This window comes from Diabrotica undecimpunctata, chromosome 6 (genome assembly GCF_040954645.1).
Source record: "Diabrotica undecimpunctata isolate CICGRU chromosome 6, icDiaUnde3, whole genome shotgun sequence".
Lineage (NCBI taxonomy): Eukaryota > Metazoa > Arthropoda > Insecta > Coleoptera > Chrysomelidae > Diabrotica > Diabrotica undecimpunctata.
Window position 1 is genome coordinate 75156971 of NC_092808.1, and position 15890 is coordinate 75172860.

Consider the following 15890-nt stretch of genomic DNA (forward strand, 5'->3'; position numbering starts at 1 on the left):
GTATCCATTTTTCTGCTATATATGTCACTGTAGGTCTATATATTGTTTTGTATATTGTCATCTTGGTCTTTGTTGATATTTCTTTGTTATTAAGGAATCCTCTATTTAGTGCTTGTAATAGTTTTCCTGTGTTTTCTATTCTGTTGTTAAGATCGTCCTCGATGTCTCCTTTGTTGTTAATTACTGTTCCTAAGTATTTTTATAAATTTGTCTGTATTATTTTTTGTTGTTCTATCATTACTTCTATTTGATCTTCCGTCCCTCTTGTTTTCTTGATATTTTCATTATCTAAGTCTTTTCTTTGTTTACGTTTAAGTTGTATTTGCTTTTTTCTAGGTTGCATTTCTCTAAGTTGTATTTCAGTTTTTCTGCAGTTTCCGCAATTAATACTATGTCGTTTGCAAATATACACATCTCCATACTCCAACCGATCCAGTATTTCTTGAATGTTTTCTTACATTTTTTCACTATCTCATCTATTACATTTATGAATAGCACTGGGCTGAGACTTCCCCCTTGTCTAACCCCTTGAGTTGTTTCAAATGGTTCTGACTGTATATTTAACATTCTTACTGTATTTGTTATTTTCATGAATATACTCTTTGTTGCTTCTATCAGTTCTTCACTTACTTGCTTTTTCTTTAGGTTTTCCCATATATCTTTTCGTTTGACTGAGTCGAATGCTTTTTCCATGTCTATAAAGCTCAGATATATTTCTTTATTTTTCTTTAAGGCTTTTTCTATTACTTGTTGCATGGTTAATAAATGGTCTTGTGTGTTGTTCTTTCCTTTGATCCTTTCCTGAATCCACTTTATACGTCCTCTAATTTATGTTCTATTTCGTTTCTGATTTTCCTTTCTATTATGGTTTCATATACTTTTGCTGCTACACATAGTAGTGATATACCTCTATAGTTCTTACAGTCTCTTGTGTTTCCTTTCTTGTATATAGGTATAATTACTGCATTTGTCCATTCTCTGGGTATTACTTTTCTCTTCCATATTAGATTATATATGTATAACAATTTTTCTTTTTCTTTTTCTTTCGTATTGCTTCTTTCAGTTCTTCTTTTTCTATAATTTCTGGATTTTCCGTGTTTTTTATGGATACTCTCTTGTTTTGGCTTTCCTTCTCCATTGTATTCGCTATATTTCCATTTAGTATCAGCTGGAAATGTTCCCTCCATCTTTCCACTATTGTCTTATCGTCGTTTATTATTGTTCCTTTCTTGTTCATTATTTGTTTCAGTTTTATTTCTTTGTTGAGTTTGTATGTATCCTTTCCATCTCTCTAGTTTGTCTTCTGTACCCATAATTATTTCGTTATCATCATTTTTTAATATTCTTGCTTGTCTATTTTTGTGTCTACCTGTCATTTCTTTTACTTTTTTATTAATAATACAGGTGTCGTATTTTTCCTGAAGTTGTTCGATTTCTTGGCATATTGTTGAAATCGAGTTTTCTTTCGCCTCCCTGCACTTTTTTCTAATAACTTTGTTAATTCGCTTGTATTCTATTGGGCTTTTTTATGTTTTCGTCTAACGTCCATGAGGTCCATGATCTCTTACGTTATCCATTCTTGTTTTTTGTTGTGTTTTATTTCTTCTTCAAGCTTGATACTTATTTCTTTTTTCTGTTCAGGGTTCTTCAGTTGTGAGATGTCTATTTTTCTTGTCACTGGTTTCGTTTTGACTTTGAGAAATCTTTTTAATCTAAAATCCATTATAACTGGATTGTGATCGCTATGTATATCAGCCCCAGGATATGTTTTCGTAGATTGTATGTACTTCTTAAAGGTGTTATTGAGCAAAATTAAGTCAATTTGATTTCTAATCATTCTGTCTTTACTGTCTTTAGGTGATTTCCATGTGTATAGCCTTCTAGGATGTTGTTTGAAGAAGGTATTGGCTATTAACAGATTCTTTTCTACGCAAAATTGTACAAGTCTATCTCCTCTATTATTTCTGGTACCTAGATCGTATGCTTGTATGTGGTCTCCTTCAGCAGCACGACCAATTTTAGCGTTAAAGTCACCCATGTTCATCGTTATCTCACCTTTTTTTGTCAGTCTCATTATTCCATCTATGTTGTTATAAAATTTTACGATTTCTTTGTCTGACTTGTCACTTGCTGGAGCATAGACCTAAATAATATTTAGTTTTCAGTAAGTTGTTTGTAATTTCAACATTGCTACTCTATCATTTAGAGGGATGAAGTCTATGACTGATTGAGCAATTTTGTTCGACACTAATATAGCAGTTCCATATTGATGTTCTGGTCGATTCCACCTGAATAGTATATGTATCCATGTTTTGTTTTTTGTATTCCTGATCCAGGCCATCTTACTTCACTCATCCCCAAGATGTCTATTTTCAGTCTTACCATCTCGGCTTCAGTGTTTGCCAGTTTCCCGGACATAAATAAGCTGCGTACGTTCCAGGTGGCAATGCGTACTATTCGGTCGTTTACTTGTATTCTCTGTGCACTTTCTTGAGTAGTTGACGGGGGGATTCTTCGCACCCTCTCCCCATTTAAGGGGTGCCCCGGACTGAGGGCTATTTTCTTTTTCTCGTCTGCCATTTAGATTTGTGGAAAATATAATGGGGTGGTTTTCCCGTTGCCTTCCCCATCGCAGTCCCACAACCATTTAAACTGCTCCAGTCATGCTTGTGGTAATCCAGTTTCAAGCCGGTCCAGGATCATTTCCTCTACGCCTTGAACTGGCACTGATGATCGCTGCTGCCCTTTACCAGTGAGGGATAGGAAGTAGGTAACTAGATTTTGGAAGGATAAAGGAATGGGACATGATTTCTCTCAGTAAGAAATTGAGAGCAAAGCATGGCTCGCGTGGCTGTCTATTAATGTCACCTAATTCCCAGAATTTTTTAAATATTACATTGCGATTCTCTTCCTTCGACAAACTTCTTTCTGCAGTTCCGACAAGCCGGTTTAATAGTTCTTTTGTTCTAAAAATTCACTTTCTAGTTCATGTATTACACTCCACTATTTCTGGAAGATTTAATAAGGTTTTTCTCCAAGTGCCTATCTGTTTCTTTCTTTTCCTTGTTTTGATTTTAGGCTGAACATCTGCTTAATTTTCTTGCATATTTTCACTATCATCGAAAGGAATATAATCAGGGTCGTCACTGCTGGAATTTGCAATTAGATCGTCGCTTATTTGAGCTTGAGCGATTGGCTCTTCTAATATAGTTTCTTCAACGTCGTTTTTATATTTCGAAAGTAACTCATTAGTAGTAGTTTGTAAAGAATCAAAAGTGAACAAAAATGTATGTCAGCTATTACTGTAGTTGTTTCATATGGCATTAATAATGGTGGGGGTTGCAGATTAGCGGAATCCGTCATAAGCTTTGCAAAAGTTTGCTCTTCGTAAATGGACGTACCTAAAAAGTTAAATAGCTTTAAAAATATATATAAAATCTTTATAACAAAAAATTGAACCGACGAAATAAAGAGACTTAAAAGTGAAAAATAAAATAAGCATTCTTAGTCTTAATAACTAACTTGCTGAACTCATGTAACTAACTAATTTTGAGTCGGCGACAAACAAACCGTCAATAAAGATCTTCAAATTACATAATAAAATTGTTTTTTCATCTGGCACCGACTTAAAATAAGTTACATTAGATTAGGAGGTTAGTTATTAAGACAAAGAAGGCTTATTTTATTTTTCACTTTTCAGTTTCTTTATTTCGTCGATTCAATTTTTTGTTAAAAATTTTGTTTTTACTTTTCAGTTTTTTTAACAAACTAAAAAACTATTTAAATTGAATGAATCTTACCTGTCAACAGTCGAAGCGATACATTGATATCGGGTAGACGTGTTTATTGATAAAGTCATTAAGCTCCCAGTTTTTGTGACAAGAACAGTTTAGAATATTTTAATTTCGTCGTGTTTAAAAATATTTACATATTATAGTAAAATAGTGATAAAAAAGTGAAAATATTCTCCCCTGATGGGGGAGAATACTAATAAGACGCCAATGCGCGAACTAAATACTTCTGAAGTTGTTAGTGTTAGTGAACAAGATATGGATACAGGAATTAATACCACCGTTTCTCCTGCTACAAGGGAAGTAAAACTTTTTAATATTAATTCTAGTAATTACGATTTTCAAAATTGTTGTGTATATGTTGAAAAGACCAATGATCAGAATATGGGCCGATTGCACCCTATGGTTGTGGGTGATATTTTACATCAAAAATTAAAGATCAACAATATTAAGGAAATTAAAAGTATAGGAAGAAACCGTGTTAAAGTAATCCTCAAATCTATTTTGGATGCAAATAAATTAGTCACTAATATTCATTTAAAAGACGATAATTTAAAGGCGTATATTCCCAATCACCTCTTAGAAATCAAAGGGCTGATACGTGATGTCGATACCAAATATAACATTGAATATTTGAAAAAATATATGACCTCTAGTTCACAAATTATTGATATTAAAAGAATGCACAGGAAAATAGAAAAGGATGGAAATACAGAATATGTACCTAGACGTAATGTTATAATTACATTTGAAGGCAATTATTGTTTACCAAACTATGTTGTAATTAATTATGTATATTTTCAAGTTGAAAAATTGTTAGGTAAAGTTACACAATGTTATAAATGCCTCAAATTTGGACACATTTCTAGACAATGTAAAGGTACACAGGAATACTGCATACGATGTGGAGAAACTAAAACTGATACACATACATGTGATGAAAAAAAAATGTATTGCATACACTGTAAAAGTGATAAGCATATAAACTGTCCTTTTTTCGAACATCAAAAAAAAAATAAAAAATATCATGATTGAACATAAAATTTCATATTTGGAGGCCAAAAATTTAAACGATTCTTCTTTTTCTGGTCTTATTTGTAATAACAGATTTGAAATATTGTCAAATTCAGATAGAGAATTTCCAAAATTAACTAACACATCTGAAGTTAATAAACCTGCTTATTCCAACCTATTGAGGCCTCATTTACAGAAAACCAAAAATATTAGTCAACCAAGTTGTAGTAAATCAAGCACTGATTATAGAGAAAATAAAAAAAGAAAAGTATCATCTCCAACTTCCGAATATCCTACATCTCCTCACATCCCTTTCAGATTTGGACCATCTCAACCTTTACCACCCTTAAACAAGGAAAGTTTTTCAACTGTAGACAATGAAAAAAATAAATTAGTAGATTCTTTAGTAATTCTTTTCTCAGATTTTATTCAAAATATTAATTGTTTAGAACAGGCAAAATCACTTGATATTATTATGTTAGCCAAAGGTATTAATAATGTTCTAGATAATATTTTTAAAAAATAACTAATCTAATTACTTTCAAAGCTAAACTCAAAATAATACAATGGAATGCTCGATCAGCTGTTGCTAACAAAAACAGCCTTCTCAACTTTTTAATAACCGAAGATATTGATATAGCTTTAATAAGTGAAACCTGGTTTAAACGGGATGTTGTTTATAGTTATAGAGGTTATAATGTAATTCGCGAAGATCGGGATGACGGCTATTCCGGAGTTGCTATTTTAATTAAAACTGGTATTCCCTTTGAAAACATAAAAATTAAAAAAAATTATAATAAAGAATTGCTTGCTTGTGGTATTAAAATCAACTATAACAAAAGTCATTTAACTTTACTCTCTGTATATAGGTGTCCGAAAGCTAAAACTAACACTGAAGATTGGGATAAGTTATTTTCTCAATTAAAACACCCTTGTATCATTGGAGGAGATATGAACGCACATAATTCTCTGTGGGGCTCATCTAAAAATGATAAAACAGGCCATCAAATTGTGGAGACAATTCAGAATCTAGATTATGTGGTAATGAATAATGGACAACCAACTTGCCAAACGAGACCAGGAAACACAGATTCCATGATTGATGTCACATTTTGCTCACCTTCTCTCTTTGATAAAATTTCGTGGTCTGTAGATACTGATACTTTGGGATCAAATCACTTCGTTATAAGGGTTGTAATCGATATCTTGGGAACTGATGCAAATATCATTTATCCCAGCAGTAAGTGGAACATTAAAAAAGCCAATTGGTCATTATACTCTCAGTTTATTGAAACCTTATTAACTAACAACCCTCACGCCTACTCAGACACGCAAGAAAAATATAATTTCCTTATTGACTGTATTAATGAAGCTTCTAAACAATCAATTTGTCAATATAAATCATTTAAATGTAAACGTACTCCCGCTCCGTGGTGGGATTCGGAATGTGATGAATCCGTTTCGGAAAGAAAGAAAGCATTAGTAAACTACAAAAAAAATCCTTCTCTTGAAAATTTTTGTAAATGCAAAGAAGTGAATGCTCGTGTCAAAAAATTCCTGAAATTGAAGGCCAAACAAAGTTGGGTTGAATGGTGTTCAAAATTAAATAAACAAACTTCATCTAGTCTTATTTGGAACCAAGCAAGGAAAATGAACAGGAAAAAAGTTAACTTTTCACTGCCTCTAAATAACACATGGGTAGACGACTTTTTTGATAAAATAGCTCCACCTTACGTAAATAACCAGATAGATGTAATACCATCTGAAACTCTCTCATCTGATCAGAATCATTTTCTCTTAAAACCTTTTTCAAGAGCTGAATTAGAGTTTGCCCTTGATAATCGCGTCAGTACCTCACCAGGATATGATGCAGTCAAATATCCTATGATACAAAATTTGCCAGATAACGCAAAAGAATTACTTTTGAATATATTTAACCAGATAATTATTGAGGGTAAAGGCATAATCGATTTTAAGCGTATTATAGTTGTCCCTATTCCCAAACCGGGAAAAAACCCTAAATTAGCTAAAGCTTACCGACCTATATCACTATTATCATGTATATTGAAGACTCTTGAACGGATGATTAAAATTAGGTTAGATTGGTGGCTAAGGGATCAAAGTCCCTTACCCGCTAACCAACATGGCTTTAAGAAAGGTTATGGAACCTTAGATTCCTTAACAACACTTGTTGTAGACATTCAGAATAGCTTTTCCAGGAACAGTTATGTACCTGCTTTATTTTTAGACATCGAAGGTGCTTACGACTCGGTATCTCTTAGAATTCTCCAAGAAAAAATGATTAAATTTTTTCATATTCCAGTGCAGTTTGCTTCTAACGTTGTGAACTTGTACACAAATAGAATAATTTATTTAAAAGACAATCATACTCTTATAGGACCTAGACTTAATAACAAAGGATTACCTCAGGGCTCTGTTTTGAGTCCTATTTTGTTTAACATTTACACAGCAGATCTACACATCACTATTACTAATATTGCATTTAATATTGTACAATATGCTGACGATTTCTGTTTGTATACAGAACACAAAAAATATCAGCAATCCATTGAAAACCTGAATGAAGTGTACGGATTCCATAAAAAATGGTTTATAGAAAATGGTTTCGAATTATCCTGCAGTAAATCACAAGTTTGTTTATTTACCAGACATAACTTTCCTAATGCTAGTACAATAAATTTAGGTGGGCACCAATTTTCCCTTAAAAACACAATTAAATATCTGGGAATGATACTCGACCAGAAATTGACCTGGAAGTTACATATTGATGACATGTTGAACAGATGCAATAAGGGATTAAACTTTCTTAAATCAATTAATAAAACTTGGTGGGGATCGGATGTTGAAGTAAGTTTATTATTTTACAAAGCTTACATACGATCTATTTTGGATTACGGAAGTGTTTTGTATGGATCAGCAAGTAATGTACTACTAAACAAAATCAACGTTTTACAGAACTCAGCCCTACGAATATGTTTAGGAGCCATGAGATCCACTCCAGTACAAGCTTTATATTTGGAAGCCTTAGAACCTCCTTTAAATATAAGACGAAGGTTTTTGTCCAAAAAATATTTATTGAAAGTATACTTAATGAACTCATCTCTATACGAAAAGATAGTCACTTTGAATTGCCATGACCTGACAAATAAATATTGGCAAAAAAAGAAATCTCCCTTACTTTGCGAAGCGTATAATCAAAATATAGCACTTTTAAAAAATATAGATAGAACGAACTATATATTCAAAAATTACTCTTCTTTCTTTTTACATACAGATATTATTGTACCAAATTATAGTGAAAATATATATTTAAATAAAAATATTGTTCTATCTTTAACAAGCAAATACAAAGAGGCAATAACTCTATATACAGATGCGTCTAAATCTCCAGATGGAACCGGATGCGCTTTTTTTATACCATCGGAACATATAGAAAAGAAATTCAAACTGAACCCGGAAACTTCGATTTATACAGCAGAGGCTATTGCAATATATGAAGCTTTATTATATGTAGCTGAAGTTGAGTTTGCCCATATTCTAATTCTGTCGGACTCCTTAGCAGTGTTAAAATCCATTGGTAAATGTGGACCACCTAACTTACAAGACTGCCCATACATTTATAGAATTAAACATATTATTCAAACTCTTTTAACTAAAGGAATCAATGTACATTTTCTCTGGATTAAAGCACATGCAGGATTTGAACATAATGAATATGTCGACCTATTAGCCAAAGAAAGCATTTTATCCGATACTGGTATTCTACATAAAGTAACGCTTTCTGACAGTATTGTTTCTTGCAAGTTAACATTGCTTCGAGAGTGGAGCTACCAGTGGAAGGAATACTCTTTTGTGAACCAAAATAGATACTCGATAATTCAGCCAGATATTCCCAAATTTCCTTGGTACAAGTCTTTTAGAGCTTCCAGGAGGCACATAACCTCCATTATTAGAATACGTTTCGGGCACGCATGTTATCCGAAGCACTTATTTAAAATAAAGGTTTTGGATGATGACAAATGTGAGCATTGTGGAGAGGAAAGTGATTTAGATCATATATTTTTTGGTTGTTCTAAAAACAGAGTGTACTCATCCAAACTTATAAATGATTTATTAAAATATAAAATAGCAGCTCCTTGGAATATACTATATTTATTATCACTTGGCTCTGTAGATATTTACAACTCCTTAATTCAATTTTTAAAAGACAGCAAATTATCATTATAATTCTCTAAAAATTATTTAGTTAATCTTGTTACCTTTGTTTTAAACCATTTGTATAACTTCCTCCTCTCCGTGACCTAGTGTTGTTGTGTCTTTTATAAATAAATGCCTTGATAGGTCCCTAGGCGAGAAGAGTGTGTCCCTGTTCTCCTAATATCGATGTAATAATCTTTTATTTTGATAGGGCATTTAGGTAAATAATTATAATGATGACTGTCTTAGTCCTTTTGTGTCTGGCTGTATGACGATAAGTCTAAGCCAAAAAAAAAAAAAAAAATTACCTGTCAACATACTAGATTTTGAATGTGTTTCGTCTGGTAATAGCTGATGCAAATATCTTAGCTCACATATTTCGGGTTTTTCTGTTTCTCTGCTATTTTTTGCGGGTAACTGATTATTATTTGAGACAGGCTTAGGTTTGAGTGCTCCAAAAAAACCAAAAATTAAATTAACAGAATTTATTTTACTGTCATTTTTATCTAGAATATATTTTTACGTAAAGTTTTTTATGTTGTTGCTTGATTTATCATTTTATTTTATATAATGCATTGTGACTAAATTTGATTATTTATAACAGTATACTTACCTCTTGTGTCACAGGCTCTCTGTCCAAATAAATTAAATATTTTTTCTCTTCTCGTAGCCATTTCGTTTATAATTCTTGACAATAATATTTTACAAATCGTAAAATTCAAATAATTCTAAGTCCTTGACACGAATATTGTATGTCCACACAAATAAATCAGAACTATTCTATGTCCAAATATTCTTCCGAGTTACACTACCGTCGTAGTTATCATTGTTCTGCTCTCAACTGACCCGCTCCCGCTGCGAACTATTACACCGCAATAGAGAATGGAAGATGGTGGGAGAACCGTGACGCTTCGAATACGAATCTCCAAGGATTTCCCTACGTTTTCAAAACGATACACCCATACAGGAAGTATTAAATGTGTTAAAATGTACCTATTATACAAATATACAAACGTGGTAAAAGTAATACATGATAATTTTTTTTGATGGTAGTAAAAATAAAAGATGAATTGCATTATTCAATTTATTTTTAAGTAAAATATTTATGTTGATATAATTTTTTTTAAATCCCATTTGAAAGAGTCTGGGAAATTTTTTATAAGTTGAAATGGTTATGGTGGGGAATTTTTTGGGTTTGGGAGGAGAGGAAAATTGGTGGGTATTTTAGAGGATTATGTTTTTAAATTGTAAATTAAATTTGCATCATTAATTAAATACAATAATTGCATATTATATTCTACTCTCATTATATTCATTGACAATAGAACCTGAATTATTTTAGCGCTCTCTGTTGAGCAGTAGTATAATAATTTTGGTTTACTGCTCTCTGCATCTGACTACAACCAGATGGAATTCTGTCTACCATATGCTTAAAAGATTCACACTAATGTCCCCATATATAGCTGCAATATTGGCAGATCCCTCGATTAAAAAAGCACCAAGGATGATTTCTGGTTCAGATATAAAACTAATTACTGAAATTGTAAGCATTTCATCGCCTTTCGATGAGACCACAAAGGAGATCTCAGGTTCCCAGTACATTACTGCTAGCCTTGTTATCCCCCTTGTGTCTATTATCGAAAGATTTTTAAAAAACCTCAAGCCAAACCTTAGTACAGCTCAAAAGTTATGCCAAAAGCTTATAACTAGCCTTCGAGAGAGGGGCACTAAGCTTTTACGAAATCCCCTGCTTTGCCATGCTACAATCACGGACCCGAGGTTCAAAAAACTATATCTGAATCCGTATATAGCGGAGACAGTCACATTCAATTTAGGCTCGGAAGTTAGGACGTACCTTACCGAAATCGGAAAACTTTCTCCTTCCTGCTCCTTCCAGAATGAAGAAGCCAAAGTGAGTTTAAAATCAAACGCTCTTTGGTCTTCACACGATCTGGAGTTGGTGAACAGTGCTTTCAGTTCAAGTTCTCAGTACACACAGATTCAAAGTTCTTTTTCAAATGAACTGACTCTATATCTGCAGCGGCCTTTGCTGCCAAGTGATCCGTTTTCATTCTGGGATCAAAACAGAACCTGTATGCCAGGCTTGGCTTTTATAGTTAAAAAAAATACATGTCGTTAGTCGGAAGTTCGGTGGCATCAGAGAGACTGGTGTCATCATTGAATGATATTGTGTCAGATGAGAGAAGCCGCTTAACCGACCAACATATATATGAACGAGTGTTTCTCAATAGGCTTCATGAAAAATACTGGCCAACATAATGCTAAATCCATTTCATATAATATAACCTATTTGTAACCTTCTAACCTATACTTTTTTACTTAAAATATTACTTCATATTCTTTTATTGTATATTATTGCAATATGTATATATTAATCTTACGCTATATTATATTTAATAATAATCACTAAATATATATTAATAATAAAATAATAAATAAATATAATAATTAATAGAATAAAATGGTTTTATTAAAAATTGTGTTTTATTTATATTGATATTGATGTTCTTTCGATAGTACTAATTTTGATCATATTGATATCGAGTCGAATGAAGTACCTATCGCAAACTAAAGTGCATTGTAAATGTAACTTTGTAACTATTGGATTAAAAAAACCGAAAACCGGTTTTTGGAAAAACCGGTTTTTTTGGCCGGTTATAATCGCCAGGTTAAACCGTAAGCAAAAAAAACCGGTATAACCGAAAACCGGTGTTTTGTCAAAAACCGCCATCCCTATTGCATGCAATAAAGGTGGATACATACAAGTGGTACAAGTTATCTCTTATTAGAGCCATTGAGTCTTTGCTATTTGAATGTCCAGAAGTCTTTTAGAATTTTAATCTAGGTTAACTTAAAACCTATTATAATGATGTATTTAAGAGAGCTTTCTATTTTTTAATTTCAACGCATTCTTTATTTCCTATTTCTCGGTAAATCCAGTGTTGATATTCAGTATGGAAGCATACTTGAACAAAGAAATTTAAATCTGCTATGATAAGAAGATGTAATTTTTCAAGAGGTCTAAACCTCTTTGTTAAACTTTCTGATATCTGATTAAATATTATTTCATAAGAAAAGACAGATGGAGATATTATTGATAGCTTATCTTGTATGTCGTGTACATAAATTTAAAATTATTATGTAAATATTTTCTTAGGAAAAAGTTTTCGTGAACTGATTTTAATATCGTTGATAACTTCTTCAAGAGAACATGCGAATATAATATTACTTAGAAAAGTAATAGTATTAAAAGTGGTAAATTGTTATTAACTTATATTTACTGATAATATTTCGAATAAGATTTGTAATCTGAGCAGCATATTTATCTCTTCATGTCTTGCTACAAAATATCAGTAACAGTAAAAGTAACAGTTTTATTTGTATTTTCATTTAAAAATTAAATTATGTTAAATAATAAACAAAAATTCTTACAAAATGTTAAAATATACTATAAAGTATAATATTAATTTTTATAAAATGGGAAGTTTAACCCTCCGTTCATCGGGTGACCATTCTGAAACACTTTCGGTCGGGTGTGGTCTGTGAGGACCAAAATGAAATATTGCCTCCAAGCCTCCATGAGCAAAAGTATACATTTTATTGCTAATTTCTCATCAACGTGTTTTAAACATATCATTGAATAATCATTCTGTAATGTTTATTACAGAAACCATTCCAAATTTTTTTTAAGTTGTATTGGGTAAATTTTAAAAATGTTTACAATTTTACGCATATTTTTTCATAACATATGTTATGCAAAAACATATATAAATTATAAAATTGAATTGTGGACACAAACTACAGTAGTCAAACTTTGGTGTTAAAATTTTCTAAGCAATCTTTGCAACATGCCATTATGTGGTCCATACATAGCCAGGATTTGAAAATTTTACAAAAAGGCGAGTTTTGCGTCTTTTGCAATATTTACAATTTCCCCTCTTACCTGGCTGGGGCTCTGATACAACGTCGACCTCAATGCCTGAGAGTCTCAAGGCCGAAGCACGCACAGCTTTTGTCAAATGCGTGTCAACTGCTCTCCGTCGTATACTCTCCTGTACCAATACCATACCTAGGTTTTTTTGGAATAATCTTCGAGTTTTGAAAAATTCTCCATCTGGGTTGTTGCCTTTGTAAATTACAAATGCATTAATTGCTGCGAGATTAAGGAGATTATAAACTACTACCATTGACCAACGTTTCGTATTTCTGAAAACATTATAGGATGTGATCATTCTGTCTACAACATCTACTCCACTCTTTGTGGAATTATAAACAGTAATTATTTCTGTTTTTTTTTCTGATCACCAGTATCTTCATCAATCTGATTATCTCTGTACACAGTGTACACAAAAAAATCACATTTTTTCCTTTCTTCGGCATATATGATACTGCAGTCATATCGTTGCTGAATGCAAAAACTAAAGAATATAGCTGCCTATTTTTAATTTGCGTTATTTCTGCAGGTAATTCTCGTCTGTTGGCTCTAATTGTACCAATTACAGTGAGTCGGTGTTCTCTTAGTAGTTTCTTGGCAATTGCATATCCTGTGAACCAACGGTCTATGGTTATGTTTCTTCCTGAACCCGATAAATGTAAGCACATTCTTTCAGTTACTGCAGCAGTAGAATTGTCAACTTTATATGGGCCATCGGGTTAAATACCAGCATAGATTTCAATGTGCGAGGTGAAGAAAGTTTTGGCATTAACGACTGAAAAAACTTTGAGCCCATATTTGTTAGATTTGTTGGGAATATACATTTTAAAACTGCATCTACCCCTAAAGGCAAGTAACATTTCGTCCAAAGTCACAAACTCTCCCAATGCGTAATTCTTCTTACAATTTTCATTGAACTTATCAACGATAGTACGAACTGCTGCCAATTTTTCCACTTCTTTTCTTTAGTCTCGAGTCGTGGTATCATCAAAACGGATACACTTCAGTAAAAATATACACCTACGTTTTGCCATGGTAGCAGGAAATATCTCATATCCCATACCATTTGACGACCAGTACTCTTCCAGATTTGTTCTTGATGCTGGATGAAGTCCAACCAAATACAATAAACCAATCAGTAATCGAATTTCTACTGGGTCAGTAGGTCTACATTCAGCCTTTTCTTGATATCTAACGGAATTTTATTTTATGTATAAATTTGTGTTTTTACCTATAATATCAATGCAGTTACCAAACATGTGCGTCCAGCATTCAATGGTAGATAATGCGTGTCGCGCTTCACCGACAATCCCAGGCGGCAAATGGGTCACTATGTTTTCGTTGCGTATTCTAATAGTTCTAGTTGGGACAAATTTTCTCCATGTAGTTCCGTCTTTACCAAAAAAATATAAGCCTCTGTCATGACTCATTTGTTCCTCATTTTCTTCATTATTAACTTCATTCTCATTTAGAATTTGCTATATTTATTTTCCTGCTCGGTGTCTGTATCATAATCACTGATCCCTAGAAAATCTGGATCCGCGATTCGAATCGTCGCTAGAGTCGTCTATTTCACTGTTTGTGACAGTTTCCTTATAGAGATTCATTAGCCTCTCTATTTCCACTTCATAAGGATCCATTTTACAATGCTAAAATACAATATTTTGTCAAATAAATCAGATTAGTAAATTATGCAGCTATGTACTTCGTACCTTTATAATGTTTGTTCAACCGAATCTCGATATGAAATTATTATTATATTGATATTTTACAAAAATCTGTAAACACTTTTCATATACTTTACTATTTTCTTTGTGAGATTTCGAGATTTCAATCGTAAATCATTTCAAACAAGTTTTAATCCATAACTGACGCACAGACCACAGACAAAAAATTTTTATCAGTGAACTGACGTATTTTCTCGGAACAACCGAATAATCCAGTTCACAAAAATGCCTCTCCCGGTACTGTAATTTTACCTCGACGATGGTGGGAGGGCCGAGTAACCGGTCGTGGTCCCTGAGAATGTGAGGGGAGCACGACCAGTGAAACTAAGAACAGTACCAAGCGTCCAGCGCCTGTTAGATCCAATATACTAGCCCAAATAATAGACCCAATTGCGACGCCTTCCATCCCTTACATCTGGCTGTGCCGCATCCCGACGAACTTGAAGGACTTAGCGCTTTCACTGCTACCCCCTTTAGTCTGTGGCACCATCCCAGTCAAAACATGGTCTATGATCACATCTTCGACGGCCGTTTTTTCTTCCACAAAAATACTCCGAGTACAGCCAGTATGATCCCCTCCTTCCCCGACCAACATCCTTAGGAGAAAACCTAGGCCAAAATCTGACGGAGTAAACCAGCGGGAAAAAATCCGTAATCCAAGGTATTAGAAACCGCGCTGAAGGATGAATGACCACGCGACACGGGGCCACAAACGGTTCCCTCGGGGCGTCTGGCGAAACCCCGTTGTAAGCAGCCTTACCACCACATGCGGGGCTCTGTGATGGAGGACCTTTTTTTCCCTAGCTACTCGTGGGATTTAAATGCTTAATAAATTCTTTAAAGAAACCGCGGGGGACCTAGGCGGCAATCCAGGAAGAAAACTAGACACAGCCAGGAGGAGAACAAATTCTCTTCCTGACGACCATAATTTAAAGAGAAAAGCCTCGTACGTTAGGTCGATCTCCGAAGTATATAAAAAGAGACCGTGCAGTCAAGCAATGGAGATGCTTGACTACATAGATGATATGACAAAACAAATAGAGCGGCTTACTTCCTTAATACAGGAGTACCCAAATACGGCAAGACCTTTAAAGGAACTTCATAGGCAGCTCCACAAACGGCATGCATCCCATCGTATGGAGCACATCCGCGAATGGTTGCATAGTCATGCTATTGAGCCTATCG